Source organism: Equus przewalskii, chromosome 11, assembly GCF_037783145.1.
Source record: "Equus przewalskii isolate Varuska chromosome 11, EquPr2, whole genome shotgun sequence".
NCBI classification, from domain to species: Eukaryota; Metazoa; Chordata; class Mammalia; order Perissodactyla; family Equidae; genus Equus; species Equus przewalskii.
In genome coordinates, this window is record NC_091841.1 from 18,270,923 (window position 1) to 18,295,270 (window position 24,348).

Genomic DNA, 24,348 nt, shown 5'->3' on the forward strand with positions numbered 1-24,348 from the left:
AGCCTGGGGTTGGAAGCAAATTCTCTATAACAGAGTTGGCACTGCTTCCAAAGATGGGCACAGGATGAGATGATAAAGGCATATCCACAGTCTTTTAAGCCTCTAATAATTCTAATAATTCTCTATGATTTATAGGATATCTTCAGAGTCAAGCACTTGAAGCATGACTTTGTGTACTTGTACCTCATGCCATTGCTCACCAGAGAGCTCACCTCAGGGGTGCCCAGCCAGGAAAGGAACAAAAATGTATGTAAGGTCTAAGGACTCACGAGCATGTAGAGGGATAGGGACAAGGTATATTTCAGGGCCAACTTATCATTTTCTGTGAAAACAAGACATCATGCCTAGGTGGGCCTACAGTAGCAGGAATGAGTGGATTCTGTATATTGCAAAAACAACTTCATCCTCCCTAGACACTCAGAACTCTTAAAGTGCTGTGAAAGAAAGGAACGGAAGTTTTGGTCTTGTACCCAACAGTAATTCCACGTCTCTAAGCACTTACTTCATGTCAGGCAATTTATGCCTATATGATTTTTCCAGAACTGCTTGTATTTCTTTGTTTGATGTCTCTATCTATAATCCCTGTGAAACTAAGTTCCATGAGAGCAGAGAATATGTCTATTTTGTTTATCTGTGTCCTCAAGATCCACCTGCCCAAGATCAGTCATGCCTTAAGAACTCTATAAATAGCTATTGAAAGAAACATGTTAATATCTTGACTATGGCTCTTTTCACATTTGGGGAAATTATACTTCAGGGAGAAAACATTAGTTTCAGAAATTCCCACAGTTGGTGTGTTAAAGAACTGGGACTCCGTGTCACTTCTATCTGGTCCAATTCCTTAGGTATTCCCAAGGCCGTGTGCCACTCATTCTTTCTCTAAAACTTTGGTTATCTGAAATACTGTCTCCCAAAGGACGGGGTCTCTAGAAGACTAAAAATTCATGAGGATGGTTTTACATTAAGCTTAAAGGGATTTAAACCAATATTGAGCATTTCAGTTGTTTGCAATGTATTTTTTTAAACAGCTTACGTTCGTATAATTCTTTTGAAATAATTTGTACAAAGTGTTGATCCATACATCATGGTGAGGCAAATAGATTAAGGATTATTTTTCTGCTTTAAGAAATGAAGAAGCCAATTCCCAGAGGGACAGGAGGAATCTGAGGTCACCAAAATGTTTAGATGCAGACCTGAGATAAAGACTCAAGTTGGCTCCTTAGGTCCACACGCATCCTGCAAGGTTGTGCGTCAGGAAGCACAGCTCTGTCCTTAGAAGAGTTGGCTCTGAGGGTGTACAGCTTAGACACACAACTCCGCCCTGCCACAAGTTTATGGGTGTAGGCCAACTACTAAACCTCTCTGTGGTTCATTTCTCTCTCTATAAAATAGCAACAACAATTGCATCAACCTCATAAGAATTATTGGGAGATTATTGAAAGAGATGAAGGTATTTAAAGCACAGTGTCTGGAACATAGGAAATGCTAATTAATTTTAGCTACTATCAATAGCATGAACTAATGGTGGCACTAGTAATTGACAAACCTCTATATATGTTCCCATCATTTAGACCAGGACCTCCAGGTTAAAAAGGGAAGAAGATGCAAAGCTTAATTATTTTTCCTGAAATTTTTCTCTAAGGAAAAGAAGATCCCACCAATGACTGTGAGCTATGAGATAATCATTCATCATTTAAAAGAGTGTTGGTATCAGGGGGTAAAATTTTAAATTTTAAAGAAAGAAAATAAACTTTCTTTGGTACATCTTTTATCTCTATTTACCCATATACTTATAGAGAGAGAGAGAGAATTACTGTTTGAGCACAAAACTGTGAGTCAGGAAGTATAGTTTTAAGTCCAGCATCTGTCACTGACTAGCTGATGACTTCAGACCTGTCTCTTTTCCGAGCTTTGGTGACCCTCTCATCTGTACAAAAAATGAGTGGGAAATGATGACCAGGCTGGGAGGCACTCTAGACATGACCTATTAAAATTATCGATGGCCATCAGAATTCCAAGGGGGAGGGGGGCTTGAGAGATGAGCCCATCCAGAGGTTTCCCAGGCAGTGTGTAGGTTAAAAGTTGCATTAGTAAATGTTGTAATAAAATTTTGACTTCTAGAAGTATGTTCTTAGCTCTTTTTTATTTCAAATTCCTCTCCTTACTTACATCTGAACAATCCTGCTCTCTTTCTTTTACCCTGATCATTTTCTCAACTCTCTTGATTTTTTTTTCTTTTTGGAGGAAGATTAGCCCTGAGCTGACATCTGCCACCAATCCTCCTCTTTTTGCTGAGGAAGAATGGCCCTGAGCTAACATCCGTGCCCATCTTCCTGTACTTTATGTGTGGGACGCTTACCAGAGCATGGCTTGACAAGCAGCGCATAGGTCTGCATCCGGGATCCAAACTGGCAAACCCCAAGCTGCTGAAGTGGAATGTGTGAACTTAACTGCTGCGCCACTGGGCAGGCCCAGGTGTCTTGATTTTAAACCCATTAAAGCCATTAAGCTAAGAGAGATTTCTTCTCAGCCTTTTCACTGACTCTCCAGTAAAATGTGACAAGTTTGGAAATCAATCCTTGCCTTATACATACATACATGCACATATGCACAATACATGTACACAGAAGGAATTCCCCTCAACCAGCAGACAGACACTAAAGTCACTGCAGATCCTGCCTTGTTTCTGGAGCCCAATTAAGCAGCTCACAGGAAAGTCATACTTTGAACTAATCTAAGTGAATTATATTTGTCTTGTTCATCATCTTCTAGACAAGAGCCCTTTGCACACATAAACAGGTGATGACATTGAAAACACTCTTTAAACTGTAACACTAACTGCAGTAACACAGATCCATATAGACAACAGAGTTCCCCAAAACATAACCAGAGATCAATTGACACCTGAAATAACACTGATAGTTTAAAAGACAACCATTATACTTATGTCTCTCTTTACCGACCATCACCCACTCAGAAAAAGAAACTAATTCTAACTGAATCCTATAGCTGTTTGAGGAATGTTTACAAATCACTACTCATCTTTCTCTTCTCCAGAGAAAAAGAAAGTATCATAACTTTTTCAAAGATTTTGTTTGTTCATTGTTTTTTCTGTTTTTACTTCTGCCCAGTTAAATTTATTAATATTAACAAATGTCTGTTCATAAAATTAAGTCATTCATAAGTTTCTTCATTATGTTCATATGTGTTCCCTTTTCCCTGAAGGACCTAATTCCTTCCTTGAATATTTATCTCACAGTCCCAGCTGGTGGAAGATTTCCAAAAATTGCAGAGGACATTGGAGGCTATGAACATGTTCTATGCCAACCTGAGGTTCTTTTTCCTTCATCAAGCCGGGATCTTGATGTGGGAAGCCCTGGCTTGGCTAACGCTGTGGCATTTTGGCAATGGCTGGCCTATTACCGTATTCATTTCCTTTTCTCTCACAGTTTCTCAGGTAAGCAGGCATCCTGGCAATGGCTTAAAGGGAAGGCTCAGAATTTTTTCTTCCCTCTTGATAAAGAGATTGGTGTCAGCAGCTGCCTGACATTTCTTGGCAGACTACTCATTAGTGTCTAAGACCGTCAATTTACCAAAATTCACTGGGCCCAAAATTCTCTTGTCTATAAAATGGCATAATTTTTTTCATGGAAATATTCTGAGGAGGGCTAAACAAGTTAATGTGTAAAACACCCTAGTATATGGTAAATATTTGATTCATGACAGTTGCTACACTTTGCCCAATTTTACCTACACAAGTTGAGTAACTGAAGTTCTGTTCTCAGACACCTTTTTCTTTCATTCATTTTTCAACCAACATTTATCAATACATCAAAACATGAATTCTTAGAGCAGACACTACATCTTACTATACGAGGATTAAGAACATGTGAATTTCCCTAGAAATGACAACTAGCAGCTGGCAAAAAGCAGGGAATTTAGTGAATCATTGGTGAATAAAGTAGGGATCTCTGAGCATGGTCTTCTATGAGGAGCACAATGCATTGTGGGCACAACGGCAAATGCATCTGGTCCCTGTCCTTGGAAAATGTCATCCACTGGAGGTGACTGTCATTCAAATATCTAAACATACTCTATGACAGAATGACATTGATGTCAAGGAGAGGCACAAGCATGTGTTTTTTTGAGCAGAAAGAGGCATTTAATTCTGATCAGAACAACTAGAGAAGGTTTGTGGAGAATTAACATCAATGTTAATTGCAGAATTTTTTTTAAAGCTTTTATTTTTCCTTCTTCTCCCATAGCCCCCCAGCACATCCTTACGTATTTTTAGTTGTGGGTCTTCTAGTTGTGGCATGTGAGATGCCGCCTTAGCATGGCTTGATGAGCAGTGCCATGTCTGCGGCCAGGATTCGAACTGGAGAAACCCTGGGCCACTGAAGCGGAGTGCACGAACTCAACCACTCAGCCATGGGGCTGGCCCCGAATGGCAGAATTTTATATATTAATTTTTTCTTGAAAAGCTAACTTGCTTTATTCCTTGAAAAGGAGCTTTTGGAAACAAGAAAGGAAACAAACATTTGTTTGGTGCAAAGGATAGCCAGGCCGTACATGTATTTAAGTTGCATAACAGCTCCATGAGTAAGGTGTTATTATCCTTGCTTATCAGATGAAGAACTGAAGTACAAGCTACTGATAACTTACCAAGAATCATGCTGCTCATAACTGTTAAAGAAGGTTTGGAACCCAAACATGCCTGACTCCTCAGGTCATACTCTTTCCACTCCACATTGCAAGATTCTGACAGGCACAAGGAGAGCATTCTAGGCTGAGAAAACCTCTTCTGCAAAAAGCAGGGAAGTGAGAAAGAATGCGATATGTGTGGGAAATAGGAAGTAAACTTAGCTTGAGGTCAGACGACATCTCCCACTCTTCTTCTCAAACAGGCTCCTGAATCTAATAGCAGGCTAATTTATTAATTTCTTGACTTCTGAATTTCTCTAACAACTTCATCTTTCTAGGCTCAGAGTTCATTTTTGCATCATGACATACACACGTGTCCATATTTAAGAAGTCAAAGTGGAACCACCTGAAGCACAAATTTGTGATGAGTCATCTCAGAGCACAGATGTTGAGAGACTATGATGGGATTCTTGAAAGTCATTTCCCTGAGGCAGCGGTCTCCAAATTTGTTTGTGCACTCATATCAATAAAACATGTTTGTAAAACCCCACAAATAAATGTAAGCATACTAAAAATGAAGATATTATATATATATGCGTGTAATATAACATTATAATATATATGTTAAAATTAGAATTTTTTGAGAAAAAGGTTTATTTTTATTTAAGAAGTTCTAGTATTTTCCTTACCCCAATAAATGATTTAGCTCAATCTCTGGCACCCCATTAAGGAGCCCCCTCACATAAGAAAGATTGTCTTTACAAATGAAGAAATGCCTGTAAAAGCATGAGAGGGAATATTCTTAGAAGTGGTCTGGACATTTATCTCTGGGAAACTAGGGGAATCCAGCAAGCCTGATTAGTTCTGCAAGGTTTGGGCTATGAAGAAATTAAGTACAAATTGCAGGAAAATAGATAAATTTTAAGAGAAAGAGAAGAATGCATAAGGAAGATCAGATGGCTCTGTTCAAGAGTCAAGTTTTGCAAAACCTAGATTGCTGGAAAAAGCCAGGGCAGTGATGGCTGTTGGTCTTATCCCCTCTAACATAAGCTGCAGGAGGGCAGGCACACAGTTGCATGTACCTCTGCAGTGCGGCACCTAGCAGAGTACCAGGCACATAGCAGGACTTCAATAAGTGTTTGTTGAATGAATAAATGAACAAACTAAGATAACAGTACAGGACTGCTAAGAGTGGCTTCTAGCCCTGGCTCTGTTAATGCTCACAATGTGACCTTGAGCAAATCCCATGTTATCTCTGGCCCCTAGTGTTCTCATCTCTAACATTAGGAGTTAAATAGATCTCTGCTTTTTCTATGACATTGTAGGTTTTGGTGACTATATATTCAGGCTCCGGTGTGAATGCCTCTGAGCCTTTGCCTAAGCCAAATCCTTGCATTCAAGCCAGACTATCTTAGGGAAACTCAAAGGCACTGACTCAGAACCTATTTGTTTATCCTGAATGTGCTGGTTTTGTACTGAATTGGCAGAATCTTAGAATCACCTAGTCTTATCTATCCTGTTTCTGTTTGAGCAAATTGAGGCTTAAGTGGATTAAATAACGTTAGGTTGGATCTGGATTCATATTAGAAATATGTCTGTCCCCAAAATGGTTAGAAGTTGCCATTTTATGTGAGAAGTTTCATTTAACTGGAAAATAAATATATTCCTGGTTATCTGGTTCCCTAGCCTCTAGTGACTTAGAAGTGGCCAATTTATAAGAGAAAGAAGGGAATGCTGGAGTTGGATCCCAGAGTCCTGAGAATAAACTACTGACAGCAAGTGATAAGGAAGGCAGACGGGAACTCACATTAGATGAGAGCCTGCCAAGTGTGAAGGTCAGAAATGGCCCATTTAGGTGACTGTCTCATATAATGCTCATGAGATGCAGGATTATACCACTCATGTTTGACAGCCAAGATTGATGTTCTAAGAGGTTAATTACCTAAGCCAATGTTCATAAGCTGATGAGTGGAAGAAATCACAGCACAGTACTAAATCATGCAGGCTCCAGAGTAGTCATTCCAGCTTCTCAATTCTGGCTGTCATTTAGCCATCAAGAGAGCTTTTAGAAAACACTGCTGCCAAGCCACCCTCTCTAGATGTTCTGATTTAATTCATCTGTGGTGGCATCCGGACATTAGCACTGGTTTGAAATCCCCACAGGTGATTCCAACTTGCAGCCGGGATTAAGAACTGCTGCTCTAACAACTGCCTTCTGTGGGAACTCAACCACTAGTTAGCTGGGTCACTTCGAACAAGTTAGCTAATATCTATAACCTCAGTTTCTTCAGTTGTAAAATGGAGATAGATGATGGCTTCAACCCAATAGGGATGTTGTTAGGATTATATGTGATATTCATGTGTTGTGCTGAATGCAGCCTGACATATCGGAAATGCTCTCTAATTGGCGGCTGTTACTAATATTAGGCACAGTCTTTCCATAATCAAAATGAGGACCCACAAACATTAAGAAACATGTTTAATTGTTAAGTTGCTAAGAAGATAGGGAAGTAGACCATAAATCACGGCATCATTATATCGGAAGAATCTAAGAATCACCTAGTCTTATCTACTGTCATTCCATTTGAGCAAACTGAGGCTTAAGTAGATTAAACAACAGGGGGTTGGATCTGGATTCATATTAGAAATATGTCTGTCACTCAAAATGGCTAAAATGAATACTATATTATCATTATACACGACAAGTTTCATTTTACAAAAATATTTCTTTAGGCACACTATTCTGCCCTTTAACCACCAGCACTAGATAGATGAAATGTTTCTGGATTTACTCAGAAATCTTTATCACAGAAATAAAGCAGAGATGGTTTCTTACATCATTGTGAGATTCAGGTAATGGACCTTTCCACCCTCCCTCCCCTGTCCTGAGAAAGTCAGAGGAAAAGTCGACTCTTTCCTGGAGGCAAATGTCAGTTGCTTTGGTGCTGGTATGTGGAATATTTCAGATCAGCCGCACCTTGTGCTGCTTTTTAAGAAATCGCTGTTTTCCAATTGGTTCAAATTTGTAGACAGCTCTCTATAAAATTTGTCTCCAGAAATAAAATTTGCACTTGTTGAAATTGATATAACTTTGATGACTCGTGAATGGAGTAAATAGATGGGAAATAGATCTGAAAGCAAATCAAGTAAACTCTGCTTTTTGCAGAAAAAACAGTGATTCATGAGCAAAATGAATATAGTATTTTTCTCTCTGCTGCAATTTCTGAATGGTATATGGAAATAATTTATCAGTGGGTCAGTTAGGTAGACATGCCCTAAAGAAAGAGAAAACCATAATAATCTGAGAGTCAGTCTCTACAACATTTATGGGAGGGACTTTCCAGATTCTCTCTGTCTAAGCCATATCTGTGATAGAGAGGGAACGGGATCTTATATCTATTCATGATATTTTCTCATCCTTTCTCTCATGTTACTCTTTTAATCTCAGCCAAAAAAAAAAAAAAGGATTGCTCTTCATATTTTACCAAGGAGGAGGTTAAAACCCTAGAAGGTCATCTGGTGATTAGTGAAAACCTTGGGTACAATCCCACATTTTCTCAATTCTTATTCTTGTCTTAAGTCTTTCCCCATATATCATGACTAGAGATTATTGATTACTCACCTATTCAAAATACAGTATTTAGATGGATAGGGAGAAACTCAAGAGTGTTTTACACCTCAGCTTTTCAGAAGAATTCAAAAATAATTTTGTTATTTGTATGAGCCATGTTTTTCCTGGAACTCTTCCCTGATTCAACCACCCAGGTTAATTCTCCCTTAACATGCTCTTGTGCCCTGTGTACCTCACTGATACAACTTATTTCTGCCTGTATACACACTAGACTGAACACTGCATGAGGGCAGTATGCTGTTACTCACTGGTTTACCACCAGCCTTAGTCCATTGTAGCACATTGACTGGGTGCTCTAAATATCTTAATGAGCAATTAAATAATTAATGCAAGAGAAGCCTGGGAATTTAAATTGGGCTTCACATTGAAAAAAATCTAAAATGCCAGGCTGGGAAGTATTTGCTCGATTAAGTAAACTACATGGGTCCAGAGAGAATCTCTGAGCTGGACAGCAGCGTAATTGGAATTGGGCTCTAGAAGGACATTTCTTGAAGCCACAAAGGGAAGATTGGAAGAGTGAGTGGCATGGAGGAGGGGAGACCAGAGACGTGACTATTGTAACAACCTGGGTGAGAGAGAAAAGGAACCTGAGTTCGACTGGTGGTACAAATATGAAAATGGAAAATAATAAATGAAGACACACTGTATTGGCTGGGTCCATGGAACATGGAAAGTCATTAAACGTTGAGGAAACCCAAATACAAACCACCGTTTGAGTTGTAGGTGGTGACATTAACCAAGGGAGGAAAAGTAGAAGATGAAGCAAAACTGAAGAGTTGTTTTTCAACATCCTGAGTTTACAATATTGAAAGAAAACCTCAGGAGAGATGTCTAGCAGGTAATTGCAGGAAATGCACTTCTGGACCTTGGAGGGGAAATAAGGACAAAACATACCTGCTTGGGCATACTGCCCACAGAGGTCACCCAGAAAAAGATTAGAGGAAGAGACTTGATTTGACTGAGAATCTTAAGGACATTGCCACTGTAGAGTTGGAGGGGAGAAAAATGAGCCAACAAAGCTAAATGAGATTAACTGAGTCCTAGCAGGAACCACAAGAGAATGTATGAGGCAGAAGATAGGAGAGGATAAAGGTTAGAGATTGGCTAATAAACAAAGTCATATACTGAGAGGAGTCATTATAGAGAAAAGCCAATTCAATTTCATTTAATTTTGTTCAGAGAAATTAACAACTTCTGAAGAGAGAATTGGTGAGCTAGAAGATTTGTATATAAAGAAACTCCCTAGAATATGGGACAAGGTGACAATGGATTGGCTTGGATATAAGGTTACTTGAATGATAAAAAGTGTCCCTCATGCAAATATCCAGGGAATTCCATGTAGATAGAACTTCAAGTCAAAGGTGCTGATGAGAAAGAAGAGGAGAAGCAAAGAGAACAGTTAGGAAGTGAATGCAGTAGCTCTTGAAATCTGACCAGTGCCAGACAATGTACTGACATTTCAACATACATTGAATTTATATATATATCATATATATATATATATATATATATATATATATATACATATTTTTTTTTTTTAGATTTTTTTTTATTAAGATTATGGTAGATTACAAGCTTGTGAGATTTCAGTTGTACATTATTGTTAGTAATGTTGTGGGTACACCACTTCACCCTTTGTGCCCTCCCCCCACCCCCCCTTTTCCCTGGTAACCACCGATCGGTTCTCCATGTCTATACGTTAACTTCCACCTATAAGTGGGGTCATATAGAGTTTGTCTTTCTCTGTCTGGTTTATTTCGCTTAACATAATACCCTCAAGGTCCACCCATGTTGATGCGAATGGAACAATTTGGTCCTTTTTTATGGCTGAGTAGTATTCCATTGTGTATATATACCATATCTTCTGTATCCAGTCGTCAGGTTCTGGGCATTTAGGTTGATTCCATGTCTTGGCTATTGTAAATAATGCTGCAATGAACATAGGGGTGCATGGGATTCTTGGGATTGCTGATTTCAGGTTCTTAGGGTAGATACCCAGTAGTGGGATGGCTGGGTCATAGGGTATTTCAATTTTTAACTTTTTGAGAAATCTCCATACTGTTTTCCATAGTGGCTGCACGAGTTTGCATTCCCACCAACAGTGTATGAGGGTTCCTTTTTCTCCACAACCTCTCCAACATTTGTCACTTTTGGTTTTGGATATTTTTGCCAATCTAACGGGTGTAAGGTGATATCTTAGTGTAGTTTTGATTTGCATTTCCCTGATGATTAGGGATGATGAACATCTTTTCATGTGTCTGTTGGCCATACTTATATCTTCTTTGGAGAAATGTCTGTTCATGTCCTCTGCCCATTTTTTGATCGAGTTGTTTGTTTTTTTGTTGTTAAGTTGTGTGAGTTCTTTGTATATTATGGAGATTAATCCTTTGTCGGATAAGTAGCTTGTAAATATTTTTTCCCAATTAGTGGGCTGTTTTTTTGTTTCAATCCTGTTTTCCTTTGCTTTGAAGAAACTCTTTAGTCTGATGAAGTCCCATTTGTTTATTCTTTCTATTGTTTCCCTCATCTGAGGAGTTATAGTGTCCGAAAAGATTCTTTTGAAACTGATGTCAAAGAGTGTACTGCCTATATTCTCTTCTAGAAGACTTATTGTTTCAGACCTAATCTTTAAGTCTTTGATCCATTTTGAGTTTATTTTTGTGACTGGTGAGAAAGAATGATCGATCTTCATTCGTTTACATGTGGCTGTCCAGTTTTCCCAGCACCATTTGTTGAAAAGACTTTCTTTTCTCCATTGTAGGCCCTCTGCTCCTTTGTCGAAGATTAGCTGTCCATAGATGTGAGGTTTTATCTCTGGGCTTTCAATTCTGTTCCATTGATCTGTGGACCTGTTTTTGTACCAGTACCATGCTGTTTTGATCACTGTAGCTTTGTAGTATGTTTTGAAATTGGGGATTGTGATGCCTCTCGCTTTGTTTTTCTTACTCAGGATTGTTTTGGCAATTCGCAGTCTTTTGCTGCCCCATAAGAATTTTAGGATTCTTTGTTCAATTTCTGTAAAGAATGCCCTTGGTATTCTGATTGGGATAGCGTTGAATCTGTAGATTGCTTTAGGTAGTATGGACATTTTAACTATGTTTATTCTTCCAATCCATTTGCATGGAATGTCTGTCCATCTCTTTATGTCGTCGTCAATTTCTTTCAAGAAAGTCTTGTAGTTTTCATTGTATAAATCTTTCACTTCCTTGGTTAAATTTATCCCAAGGTATTTTATTCTTTTCGTTGCGATTGTGAATGGGATTGAGTTCTTCAGTTCTTTTTCTGTTGGTTCATTGTTTGTGTATAGAAATGCTACTGATTTACGTATGTTGATTTTATACCCTGCAACTTTGCTGTAGCTGTTGATTACTTCTAATATTTTTCCTATGGATTCTTTTGGGTTTTGTATATATATGATCATGTCAACTGCAAACAGCGAGAGTTTTACTTCTTCATTGCCTATTTGGATTCCTTTTATTTCTTTTTCCTGCCGAATTGCTCTGGCTAACACCTCCAGTACTATGTCAAATACGATTGGTGAAAGCGGGCACCCTTGCCTTGTTCCTGTCCTCACAGGGATGGCTTTCAGTTTTTGTCCATTGAGTATGATGTTGGCTGTGGGTTTGTCATATATGGCCTTTATTATGTTGAGGTACTTTCCTTCTATACCCACTTTATTGAGGGTTTTTATCATAAATGGGTGTTGGATCTTGTCGAATGCTTTCTCTGCATCTATTGAGATGATCATGTGGTTTTTGTTTCTCATTTTGTTGATGTAGTGTATCACGTTGATTGACTTGAGGATGTTGAACTATCCCTGTGTGCCTGGTATAAATCCCACTTGATCATGGTGTATAATCTTTTTTACGTATTGCTGTATTTGGTTTGCCAGAATTTTGTTGAGGATTTTTGCATCTATGTTCATCAGTGATATTGGCCTGTAGTTCTCCTTCTTTGTGTTGTCCTTGTCAGGTTTGGGGATCAGAGTGATGTTGGCTTTATAGAAGGTGTTGGGGAGTACTCCATCTTCCTCAATTTTCTGGAATAGTTTGAGAAGGATAGGTATTAAGTCTTCTTTGGATGTTTGGTAGAATTCTCCAGAGAAGCCGTCTGGTCCTGGACTCTTATTTTTGGGGAGCTTTTCGATTACTGTTTCTATTTCTTTACTTGTGATTGGCCTATTCAGATTCTCCATTTCTTCCTGATTCAGTTTGGGGAGGTTGTAAGAGTCCAGGAATTTGTCCATTTATTCTAGGTTGTTCAATTTGTTGGCATATAGTTTTTCATAGTATTCTCTTATGATCCCTTGTATTTCTTTGGTATCTGTTGTGATTTCTCCTCTCTCATTCCTAATTTTATTTATTTGAGACTTCTCTCTTCTTTTCTTGGTGAGTCTGGCCTAGGGTTTGTCGATTTTGTTAATTTTTTCGAAGAACCAGCTCTTTGTTTCATTGATCCTTTCTATTGTCTTTTTAGTTTCAATATCGTTTATTTCTGTTCTTATTTTTATTATTTCCCGCCTTCTACTGACTCTGGGCTTTGTTTGTTCTTTTTCTAATTCTGTTAGGTGTCGTTTGAGGTTGCTTATGTGAGCTTTCTCTTGTTTTGTGAGGTGAGCCTGTATTGCAATGAATTTCCCTCTTAGGACTGCTTTTGCTGCATCCCAAATGATTTGGTATGACGTGTTCTCATTTTCATTTGTCTCCAGATAATATTTGATTTCTTCTTTGATTTCTTCAATAATCCATTGTTTGTTCAGTAGTGTGTTGTTTAGTCTCCACATTTTTGCACCTTTCTCTGCTTTATTCTTGTAGTTGATTTCTAGTTTCATAGCATTGTGATCAGAAAAGATTCCTGATATTATTTCAACTCTCCTGTATTTATTGATGTTTGCTTTGTTTCCCAGAATATGGTCTATTCTTGAGAATGTTCCATGCGCACTTGAGAAGAATGTGTAGCCTGCTGTTTTGGGATGAAGTGTTCTATATATATCTATTAAGTCCATCTGGTCTAATTTTTCATTTAATTCTATTATTTCCTTGTTGATTTTCTGTCTGGATGTTCTGTCCATTGGTGTTAATGGTGTGTTGAGGTCCCCTACTATTATTGTATTGTTGTTGATGTCTTCTTTTAGTTCTGTTAAGAGTTGCTTTACAAATTTTGGTGCTCCTGTGTTGGGTGCGTATATATTTACAAGTGTTATGTCTTCTTGGTGGAGAGTCCCTTTTATCATTATATACTGTCCCTCCTTTGTCTTTCTTTACCTGTTTTACTTTGAAGTCTACTTTGTCTGATATTAGTATAGCAACACCTGCTTTCTTTTGTTCATTATTACCTTGGAGTATTGTCCTCCGTCCCTTCACTCTGAGTCTGTGTTTGTCTTTGAGGCTGAGGTGTGTTTCCTGGAGGCAGCATATTGTTGGGTCTTGTTCTTTGATCCATCCTGCCACTCTGTGTCTTTTGATTGGAGAGTTCAATCCATTTACATTTAGAGTGATTATTGAAATGTGGGGGCCTACCACTGCCATTTTATCTCTTGTTTTCCAGTTCTCTTCAATTTCCTTTGTTTCTCGTCCCATGGTTTAGTCTGTTCTGATGTAGAGCTGCTACTCTCTGTTGTTGTCCTTCTACTTATCTCCTTTGCTCTTGGTTTGGTAGTCCCTTTCCTTTTTTTGATTTTTCAGGAATGAGGGTTTTCCTGAGCATTTCTTGAATAGGAGGTTTGGTGGCAATGAACTCCCTTAATTTTTGTTTATCTGGGAAAGTTTTTATTTCTCCATCGTATTTGAAGGATATTTTCACTGGGTAGAGAATTCTCGGCTGCAGGTTTTTGTCCTTCAGATTTTTGAATATATCATTCCACTCTCTTCTAGCCTGTAAAGTTTCTGCTGAGAAGTCTGCTGAAAGCCTGATGGGGGTTCCCTTGTAGGTTAATTTCTTCTGCCTGGCTGCCCTTAGTATTCTCTCCTTGCCGTTGACTTTTGCTAGCTTCACTACTATATGACTTGGGTTTGGTCTACTTGAATTGATAAAGTTTGGAGATCCACTGGCTTCTGTCACATGAAGTTTCATCTCCCTCCCCAGGTTTGGGAAGTTCTCAGCCATTATTTCTTTCAATAGGCTTTCTGCCCCCTTCTCCCTCTCTTCTCCCTCTGGTATACCTATAATCCTTAGGTTGCATCTCCTAATTGCGTCAGATAATTCTCAGTTTCCTCATTTCTTTTTAGTCTTAGCTCTCCTCCTCTGCCTGCAGCATTTATATATTTCTATCTTCCAAATTGCTAATTCTTTCCTCCATATTATCGGCCCTACTGTTCAGTGCATCTAGATTTTTCTTAATCTCCTCTATGGTGTTCTTCATTTCCAGTATTTCTGTTTGGTTCTTCTTTATAGTATCGAACTCTTTTGTGACATAGCTCCTGAATTCGTTGAGTTGTCTATCTGAATTCTCTTATAACTCATTGAGTTTTTTAATGATGGCTGTTTTGAAGTCATCATCATTTAGGTTGTATATTTCATTGTCTTTGGGATTGTTTTCTGTGTGTTTGTCATTTTCCTTCTGTTCTGGAGATTTAATATATTTTTTCATATTGCTTGATGTTGTAGACTTGTGCCTCCACATAGAGATAGTTACTGCTTCCACTTGTTTCTACTGGTGTGGTGGGTGGACAGCTGTTTATACTGCTCCAACCAGGAACCCTAACAGCTGTTGCTAACTGGGCGTGGGCCCCTCCATGCAGTCACAGTCATCCTGTGGGTTCCCTCTTCAGCTGTGGAGGCCGTCAAAGGGGGGCTTCAGGCTGCTGGTGCCTACTGTTGCAGACCACCTAGACGTGGTCCGTCCTTAGGTTTTGCAGTGGTTTTATGGGCTTTCCCAGTGGCCAGGGGCAGGATCACCTATATTTGCAGCTTTGTCGCTGTCGGCACCCACAAAATCTCACTTGTCCACTATGGGTCACAGCAGAGCTATGGGCATTTTCTACAGTCTGTGGTTAGCTCCCCTAGCTACGCTAGTTTTGTCCCAAGGTCTTCCAGCCTTGTGGTTGCCATATGGGTGCTCTCTACTAGTGCTGTGCAGAAGCTATCGCTGAGGCTTCTGTGAGACTGTAGAGTTTCCCCCCTGGGCCACAGCGCCAGGTTGCTGGAACTCCACCCAGCCCCAGACCTCTCCCCTAGGATCTTGGGGAGCCCATTGCCCTAACTGGGGGATAGCCAGATACCTCGAGTTCAGTGGCAGCTGGTCAGATGCTGCCCTGCCTGGGATTCTCCTCTTTTGGACCCTCCCAGCATTGTGGATGCTGGGAAGGGCCTGTCTGCTAGTGGCAGGCAAAGACCACACCTGCTGCCTGGACGGGACTTCAGAGTTTCTCCCCCAGGCCACGCAGCCGGCCGCTGGAGCTCCACCCAGCCCCAGACCTCTCCCAGGAGATCTCCGGTAATCTCGAGCCTCTCCCGGGTGAGAACCTGGTCAGCGGAGCTTGCCGCGGCAGCTGGCAGGCTGGCGCGCCATTTGGGAGAGGCCCCAGGCGTTGTGGAAGCTGGGAGGGGCCTCTCCGATAATGGCAGGCAAAGTCCCTGCCTGCCGCCGGGAAAGGACTTCAGAGTTTCTCCCCCAGGCCATGTTGCCAGCTGCTGGAGTTCCACCCAGCCCCGGACTTCTCCCAGGAGACCTCCGGTTATCCCTAGCCTCTCCCGGGCTAGAGCCCGGTCAGCGGAGCTTGCCGTGGCAGCTGGCGGGCTGGTGTGCAGTTTGGGAGAGCCCCCAGGCATTGTTCAACATACATTGTATTTTTAAAACTCAAGATAATTCCCTGTACTTTATGCATCATCTGTGGGTAAAAGAGCGAATCTCTAGAAAGGAAGGTGTAGGCTCATTATCATGTGTTTAGTTAGGAGAAGAAGTGTAAGTATTAACAGAACCTAAGAACAGGGCTCTGGTCAATGCATCCCCATGGCTATAAATTCCACATCGTGGCTTAGGGCAGCCTCACTTTCTGGTCTCAAGCTCTGCATAGTCCTTCTGTCAATAAATCAGATGGTGCAGAGTCTGATATAGATCACCAGATGTGTTAGAACACAAATTCTTTTGGTGTGAGTCAACATTTGAGTTTGTCCCATTGAGAAGGGGACTCAAATGGCTCTTGTGCATTCTTTTACAGCTGCCTGAGCAAAGGGTCCCAAATTATAAGTTTTAACAATTTCATCCACAGGGCAATGTTTTTGGCTCCCACACTTAACAAGGATAACAGCTGGATTCTGGGCAGCAATTAACAGGAAGTTTTGGAATACCGGTCATGAGAAGAAAGATTATTGACTGTTTTTATCCCTAGGTAGCGACATTTTGTGGCTTTAGTTGTTGCTCTTCATTAGGAGATTTTGTAGGTCATGTTGAAATGTCAAGCTGAAATAATCTGAGGTCTAGAGTTTGGACAGAATAATTGGCTTTTGTAAACAAGCTGCTTTCTCAGTACATTGAACAGGGCTTAAAAGGTATGGAAAATTACCAGCCACTCATTGAACATTTTTCTGTTAATTTTTTATCTAGTAATGTAAATTTAAACTCCAAACTCATGTGAATTCAGGGTGGTAGTTACAAATACTCAGGTGATAATTCTTTTTGACATAGCAGAAGATGTTTTCCATGAGGGTAATATTTTTCTAAACCATTGTGTACTGAGATTGTAGATTTGGGTGCATCTACACTATGCATATCTAAGACAAAGTCTCCCCCCCCACCCCACCCCCACTGAGCTCTCTGAACAAAAGACCTATGTTTCATGTAATAGTAGCATCTATTTGGCAGCCCAAGCAACTTCTCATCACCACCATTCTGGTTTGCAGGTTCCTTTTCAGTCTTCAGTTGCTAGGCATTTTCATTACTTGCTTATGCGCTCAGTATGACTGTACAGTGATCTCATTTATATTTTATCCATGTACTTTTTGAGATGTTTTACAGTTTAGTTTTATGGTTGTCTATTATATGAGGCAGCCTTGAGCAGAAGGATGAATAGGGTTTTCAAAAATAATTCTTCCCGCCTTCTCACTTGTTTTGAATTACCTGTCAAGGAACAAAAATTCCCACTATTGGTTTATGTGCAAGTAAATAGAATTCAGATTCTGAAAGCAATTATGAAAGCAGAATTCTAAAAATCTATTGTATCAAGGGTATTATCACTAGTACTAAACATTTACCATCCAAAGTACACAGAATATGACAAATTTCATTTAAATGGGAAATTTCTGATAAAATATTAATCTTAATTTTTTTTGGATACTTCATGTACAATTGATTCTATTATTTTGCAGCAACACCCTCATATACAATTGCCACTAAACATTTGTGGTGGTTAGGCTTAGAGAATTTTTTTAAATGATCATTTCTTTTAATGCCCAAAAAGACAAATGTTATGGTATTCTAAGATAAGGTATACAACACAAAAAATGATATTGAAATATATTAATTACACTTTCTTGTTTGAAGAATAATATATTCTGAAAAATATAAACACAACTCACAAGATTCAGTGAGTTCTTATATTGGCAATATTCAAAATTACTGTACATTAAAAGACTAAAGGTCATTCATGAGTAATCAAAATCAAGACTACAATGAATGTTGATTAAAATCACACTACCTGTTATAATAAATAAAAAACAAAATCTCAGTGACTTATCACAATAGAAGTTCTCAATCCATAAAATGTAGTAGAAAGAAGGCATTCTGGCAAGGGAACTCTGTTCCTCACAGTCATTGAGGAACAAACCTTGTAGGAGACTGCAATAAGCAACACAGGTAGGACTGCCAGACTTCACAAATCAAAACACAAGCTGCCAAGTTAAATGTAAGCCACAGATAAACAGGGAAAACCTTTGTTATAACCAACTTTTCACACCACAGGAATTTAATATTGTTAAAATAATGTTATGTAATAAATACTCAGCATTCTAATTCCCCCACTTTTCCCAACAGCAACCTTTGTAGATGTTTTATTTTCAGGTTCAGGATCCAATCAAGGATTGTTTGTTAAGTAATTTTTAATATAAATATCTCCCATGCAATATTTATAGCTCGCTTATACTAAAAAATTATCTGTTGTCTATCTGCAATTCAAATTTCATTGGGTATACTGTATTTAAACTGGAAACTCTAACACATGGCTTTCAGAGTTTCCATAAATGTTAATAATCAGGGAACAGATGAGGAAGAGAAAGACTAGAAAGTCATATGGTTCCAATTTGAGGGGAGGAGGCAGGACCTAGTTCAGGCCTAGAATTAGCATTCATTACTTTTACCCATGTTCTATTGGCAGAACCTGGTATCATGGCCGCACATAAGAAAGTTTGTTTGAGGGGCCGGCACCATGGCTGAATGTTAAGTTCACGCCTCCGCTGCGGCGGCCCACGGTTTCGCTGGTTCGGATCCTGGGCATGGACATGGCACCGCTTGTCAGGCCACGTTGAGGCAGCATCCCATGTGCCATAACTAGAAGGACCTATAACTAAGATAAACAACTATGTACCAGGGGGAATTTGGGGAGAAAAAGCAGAAAAAAAAAAAGATTGGCCACAGATGTTAGCTCAGGTGCCAATCTTTAAAAAAAAAGAAAGTTTGGTTGAAACCATGCACTGATGCCATGCTCAGAAGAAAAGATGAATGTAAGGTTGAGCAGTAAGTCAATGTCCGCCATACCAATGGTCCATGATATACTACTCCTCAAAAAGTACTGCTCAGCAATGTGGAATGGTATTTAAGAGAAAAGACATTGGAATCAAGGAGTTGAGGGCTTGCAGTATATGGAAAATCATAGGTGAAGACATCTCAGCTGTCTACATAACCAGATACAGAGGTAGCATGACTCAAAGTAGAACACAAAGAGATTCATGACTTAAAATAAAATAAGCTATCATTACATAGTAACAAAATTTTTACAAGATGATTTTCCTGCAGCTTGGATATACCCAGAAAGCAAAACAATGCAATGGGAAATGCAAAACTATTTCTAAGAAATCCATACATATATGGATATATATAAAATGAGAGGACTATGTGACTTGTGAAGAATGCCACCTAGATAGCAGTTGCATGCTAAGCACTGTAGCATCAAAACACCCTGAAGCCTTCAAACATATATGGATCATGATTCTATGTCAGAAAATTTCAATAATGACTACTAATAATTTCAGGAATTTGAATGGATTAAATTCAAATTAATTAAATTTGATTAGGATTAATTAGGATTCAAATGATAAATGACTTAGAAAAACTATAGGCCATTTAAAAGGTACCAAATAATACTGACATATGGCTTTAGCAAATATAGGTAACTGTTTAATGTAGTGGAAGCATGTTTTAATCTATATTTCATAGAAATACAGGTATTAGACATCAGCCTTATACTATGAAATCTTATTTACTTTGAAAGTGAATCCATGGCTCACATATCACTTTTTTATGTGGTAATTACTCGTTAAGAAAATAGAAGGAATATTTGGAAAGCAATGAACTCTGTTTGGAGTGTTTGCCATGAAAATCCCATTCAAAAAAAGTGACATGAAATGTAAGAGCATTTTTCCTCCAAGAAGTCACCAATATTTCCCTTCCTTTCTTGGTTCTCCTCCTGGTCCTTTCTAAGCTTTAGTAGCCCTGACACAAGGAAAAAGCACCGAAGTGACGGAATTCTTTCCTGTCAGATTTGGTGCCCAATAGAAGTTGCAGTATGTCTTCCTCATTGTATTTCTAGTGATCTATATGACCTCTGTGAAGGGTAATATTGGAATGATCCTACTCATCAAGACAGATTCCAGACTTCAAACACCCATGTACTTTTTCCTAAAACATTTGACTTTTGTTGATATCTCTTATACCTCTGCTATCACTCCCAAGATGCTGCAAAATTTCACAGTAGAAAAGAAATCAACATGATTCAGGGACTATGTCATACAGTTAGTCGTTTATGCAACATTTGTGATGAGTGTCTGTTATCTACTGTTTGCTTTTGCAGTGGACTACTATGAAGCCATCTGTAACCCACTTTACTATGCCATAATTATGTCTTAAAGAGCCTGCATCCAGTTGGCAGCTACTTCAAATGTCATGGGCTCAATAAATCCTTGTACACACCGGTTTTACATTTCCACTGTTCTCCACAAGTCCAATACCATAAATCAGTTTTTATGTGACATTCCCCCAATTCTCACCCTTCCGTGCTCCAACATTGACATCACCATCATGTTTGCTGTCTTTGTGGGATTTAACTTGGTGTTCATTGTATTGTTTATCATCTTTTCTTACGTTTATATCATGGCTACCATCCTAATTTTGTCTTCTACTGCAGGGAGGAAAGAAGCCTTCTCCATGTGTGCCTCGCATCTGAGAGAAGTCAGCATTTTCTATGGAACTCTGCCATACATGAACTTGCAGCCTCATTCTAATAATTCCTGGGAGAATATGTAAGTGGCTTCTATGTTTGATGGCATTGTGATTCCCAAGTTGAATCCCCCGATCTATAGTTTGAAAAATAAGGAGGTAAAAGAAGCTCTAAATGGGAAGGGAGAAATTCTTCCAGATTGGTCCAAAATTGTTAAGATTCATCACATGAAAGCATCCAGTAGAGATGTTTGACAATTTAATGTTTCTGAATTTGGAACATGTTCACATCTTAAACCATGCTACCTCTTTTGATGGATATGTTCCTAGAATGTAGGAAATACAGTCACATCTCATTGATTAATTTTCCCTTGAATATAGTTTGAGAAACGTATCTTGTACTATTCATGGTTATTTAAAATATTAAGTATGTATGGACTTTACAGAGCACCTATCTGTTGCATTTCAGATATATTTCAAATTTGAAATACGTTCTTAAAGACTAAAAAACACCAATTTAGTATATAATCAATATTAAAATTGAAGTTCGTTATTTCACATTCATTTAAACATGTTTCCTAAACTGTCTACAAACAGGCTGTTCATATGTTCTGTTCTAATTATTGTATAAACCTGAGTGTGAAATGACCATACTTCTTTGAGCAGTACCTTATGATTCAGGCTATACATTCAACTAAATCTTCTCCTATTAGCAACAATCTGCAGCACTTGGAAACAGTTATTTCTTCTGTGATGTTATTACTTCTTTTTGTCATCAGTTATCCTCTTTAGTCTGAATCCATCTCTTTCTTCCATAAGGTAAGGAAACTCCTGGAAGCATTTTCTGTATTTCTCTCCAATAGAGATAGAAAATCTCAACTGTATATGGATCGAGAAACTGAAACAATAGTCATTCATTTATGAAAGAAAATGAAAACACTAGATCATAAACCTGTATGGACTGATATGTTCATCACAGTGTTATTGACAACAGCCAAGACATGGAAACAACCTAAGTGTCCATCAATGGATGAACGGATAAAAAAATGTGGTATATTTACAAAGAAATATTATTCAGCCATAAAAACAAATGAAATCTTGCCATTTGCAACAAAATTCATGACCCTTGAGGGCATTACACTAAGTGAAATAGACAGAGCAAGACAAATGCCATATGCTCTCACTTAAATGTGGAATCTGGAAAAAAAAATGAAAAAAATCAAGTTCAAAGAAAAAGAGACCAGATTGATGGTTTCCAGGTGACTGGAGTGGAGGGTGGGCAAATAGGTGAAGGGGATCAAAAAGTATAAAGGCAGTTATAAAATAAATGTGTCATGGGAATATAATGTACAGCATGGTAATTGTAGTTAATAATACCATATTGCAGATTTGAAAGTTGCCAAGAATGTAAATCTTAAACGTTTTCCTCAAATGAAAAAGAAAATGTAATTGTATATGGTGACACATGTTAGCCAGACTTATTATGGTGATCATTTAACAATATACAAAACTACTGATTCATTATGTTGTATATCTGAAATTAACATTATATGTCAATTATACCTCAATAAAAAAAGCCTGTAGGATATGTTGTTCAATGCAAAAAATATGATTGTGATAAGCTAATAACAGTAATTTTACATATGTATATATTTATATGCAGTTATAACTAAAATTCTAGACAAAATACCTTGGAATGTAACAATGCGCTTTTCAGATGGAAGTGAAAATCTGTTTGTATCTTGTCTATTCAGGACTAGACTAAAGACATAAGTAAATTCATATGGTTAAAAATACACGTTACGCTGCACACAAAACATTTTCAAAGATTGACTATACGTTGGGAACAAAACAAGTCTCAATGAATTTATGAAAACTTAAATAATATTAAGCAGTATTTCTGATTAAAATGGTGTGGAATTAGGAAGAAACTACAAGAAGAAAGCTGGAAAAGTCACAAATAGGTGGAGACTAAACAACATGCTACTGAATAACTATTGGATTGATGAAGGAGTCAAAGGAGAAATCAAAAAATACCTGGGGACCAATGAAAATGAAAGAAAAACATACCAAAACTTACAGGATGCATCAAAAATGGTACTAAGATGGAAGTATATAGCAATAAAGGCCTACCTCAAGAAAGAAGAAAAATCTCAAGAAAACAATCTAACCCTACACTTAAAAGAACTAGACAAAGAACAAAAGAAGCCCAAAGTCAATAGAAGGAAGAAAATAAAAATCAAAGCAGAAAATCATCTTCAATGGTGAAAAACTGAAAGCTATCCTTCTAAGAGCAGGAACAAGATAACAATGCCCACTCTTGCCACTCTTCTTTGTCATAGCACTGGAAATCCTAGTTATAGCAGGTAGGCAAGAAAAAGAAATAGAAGGTAATCAAATTTGAAAGGAAGACGTAAAACTGTCTCTATTTGCAGATGACTTGATTCTATAAATAGAAATCCCTAAAAACTCCAAGGGAAACCTACTAAGAAATAACTAAGACACAGTAAAGTCGTAGGGTACAAAATCAACATACAAAAATCAGTTGCATTTCTATAAACTAACAGCAAAGTGGCAGAAAGAGAAATCAAGAATACAATCCAATTTACAATCACAATAAAATACTTAGGAAGACATGTAACCAAGGAGTGAAAGATCAGTATGGTGAAAACTGTGAGACGTTGTTGAAAGAAACTGAAGAAGACATAAAAAAATGGAATGCTATCCCATGCTCATGGATTGTAAAGATTAACATAGTTAAAATGATCATATTACCTAAAGAAATCTACAAATTCAATACAATCTTCATCAGAATCTCAGTGACATTGTTCACAGAAATAGAGCAAAGAATTCTAAAATTGATATGGAACAACAAAAGACTCCAAATAGCTGAAGCAATCCTGAGAAAAAAGAACAAAGCCAGAGGTATCAGAATCCCTGATTTCTAAATACACTGCAAAGTTAGAGTAATCAAAAAGGATGGTACCTGCGGAAAAAAGACACATCCAGATCAATAGAAGAGAATTGACAGCCCAGAAATAAACCTGCACATCTATCAACAGCTAATTTTCAAGAAACGAGTGAAGAACATACAATAGAGAAAGAAAAGTCTCTCCAATAAATGGTGTAGAGAAACCTGGACAGCCACAAGCAAAAAAAAATGAATGTAGACCATTATCTTACAACATAGGTACAAATTAATTCAATGTGGATTAAACACTTGAATGTAAGACCTGAAACCATACAACTCCTGGAAGAAAACTCAGGCAGGACTCTCCTTGACATCTCTCTAAGCAGTATATTTTTGAATATCTTGTCTCCACAGCAAAGGGAAACCAATGAAAAAATAAACAAATGGGACTGCATCAAACTAAAAAGCTTCTGCACAGCCAAGGAAACCATTAACAAAATAAAAAGCTTTCCAATTGGGAGAAGATAATTGCAAATCATGTTTGATAAGGGGTTAACATACAAAATTATTATCTGAGAACTCACAGAATGTTTACCTCACCATCATGAGATTCTGCCTGACACTATCTAATTCTAAGGGACACAGATTATGATAAGAGGAAAGAATAAGCACATGGCTATCAAGCCAATGTACTCTCCTTGTGCTGTGTCATCCCAAAGCTACTGTCTGACTCCATGCTCATACGGCCTCATGAGTAGTGTTACGGTAACAATTTTGGGATAATACCTAGCATGA

At 38.3% G+C, this 24,348-nt stretch overlaps 1 long non-coding RNA gene and 1 pseudogene across 1 annotated transcript in view; one reads left to right on the top strand and one right to left on the bottom strand.

Moving 5' to 3' along the window:
• LOC139074354 (uncharacterized) overlaps nt 1-24,348 on the bottom strand; it is a 75,393-nt gene that overhangs the window by 26,778 nt on the left and 24,267 nt on the right. The gene's annotated exons all lie outside the window — the stretch shown is intronic.
• Nucleotides 18,926-20,897, top strand: LOC139074609 (olfactory receptor 5AK2-like; annotated as a pseudogene).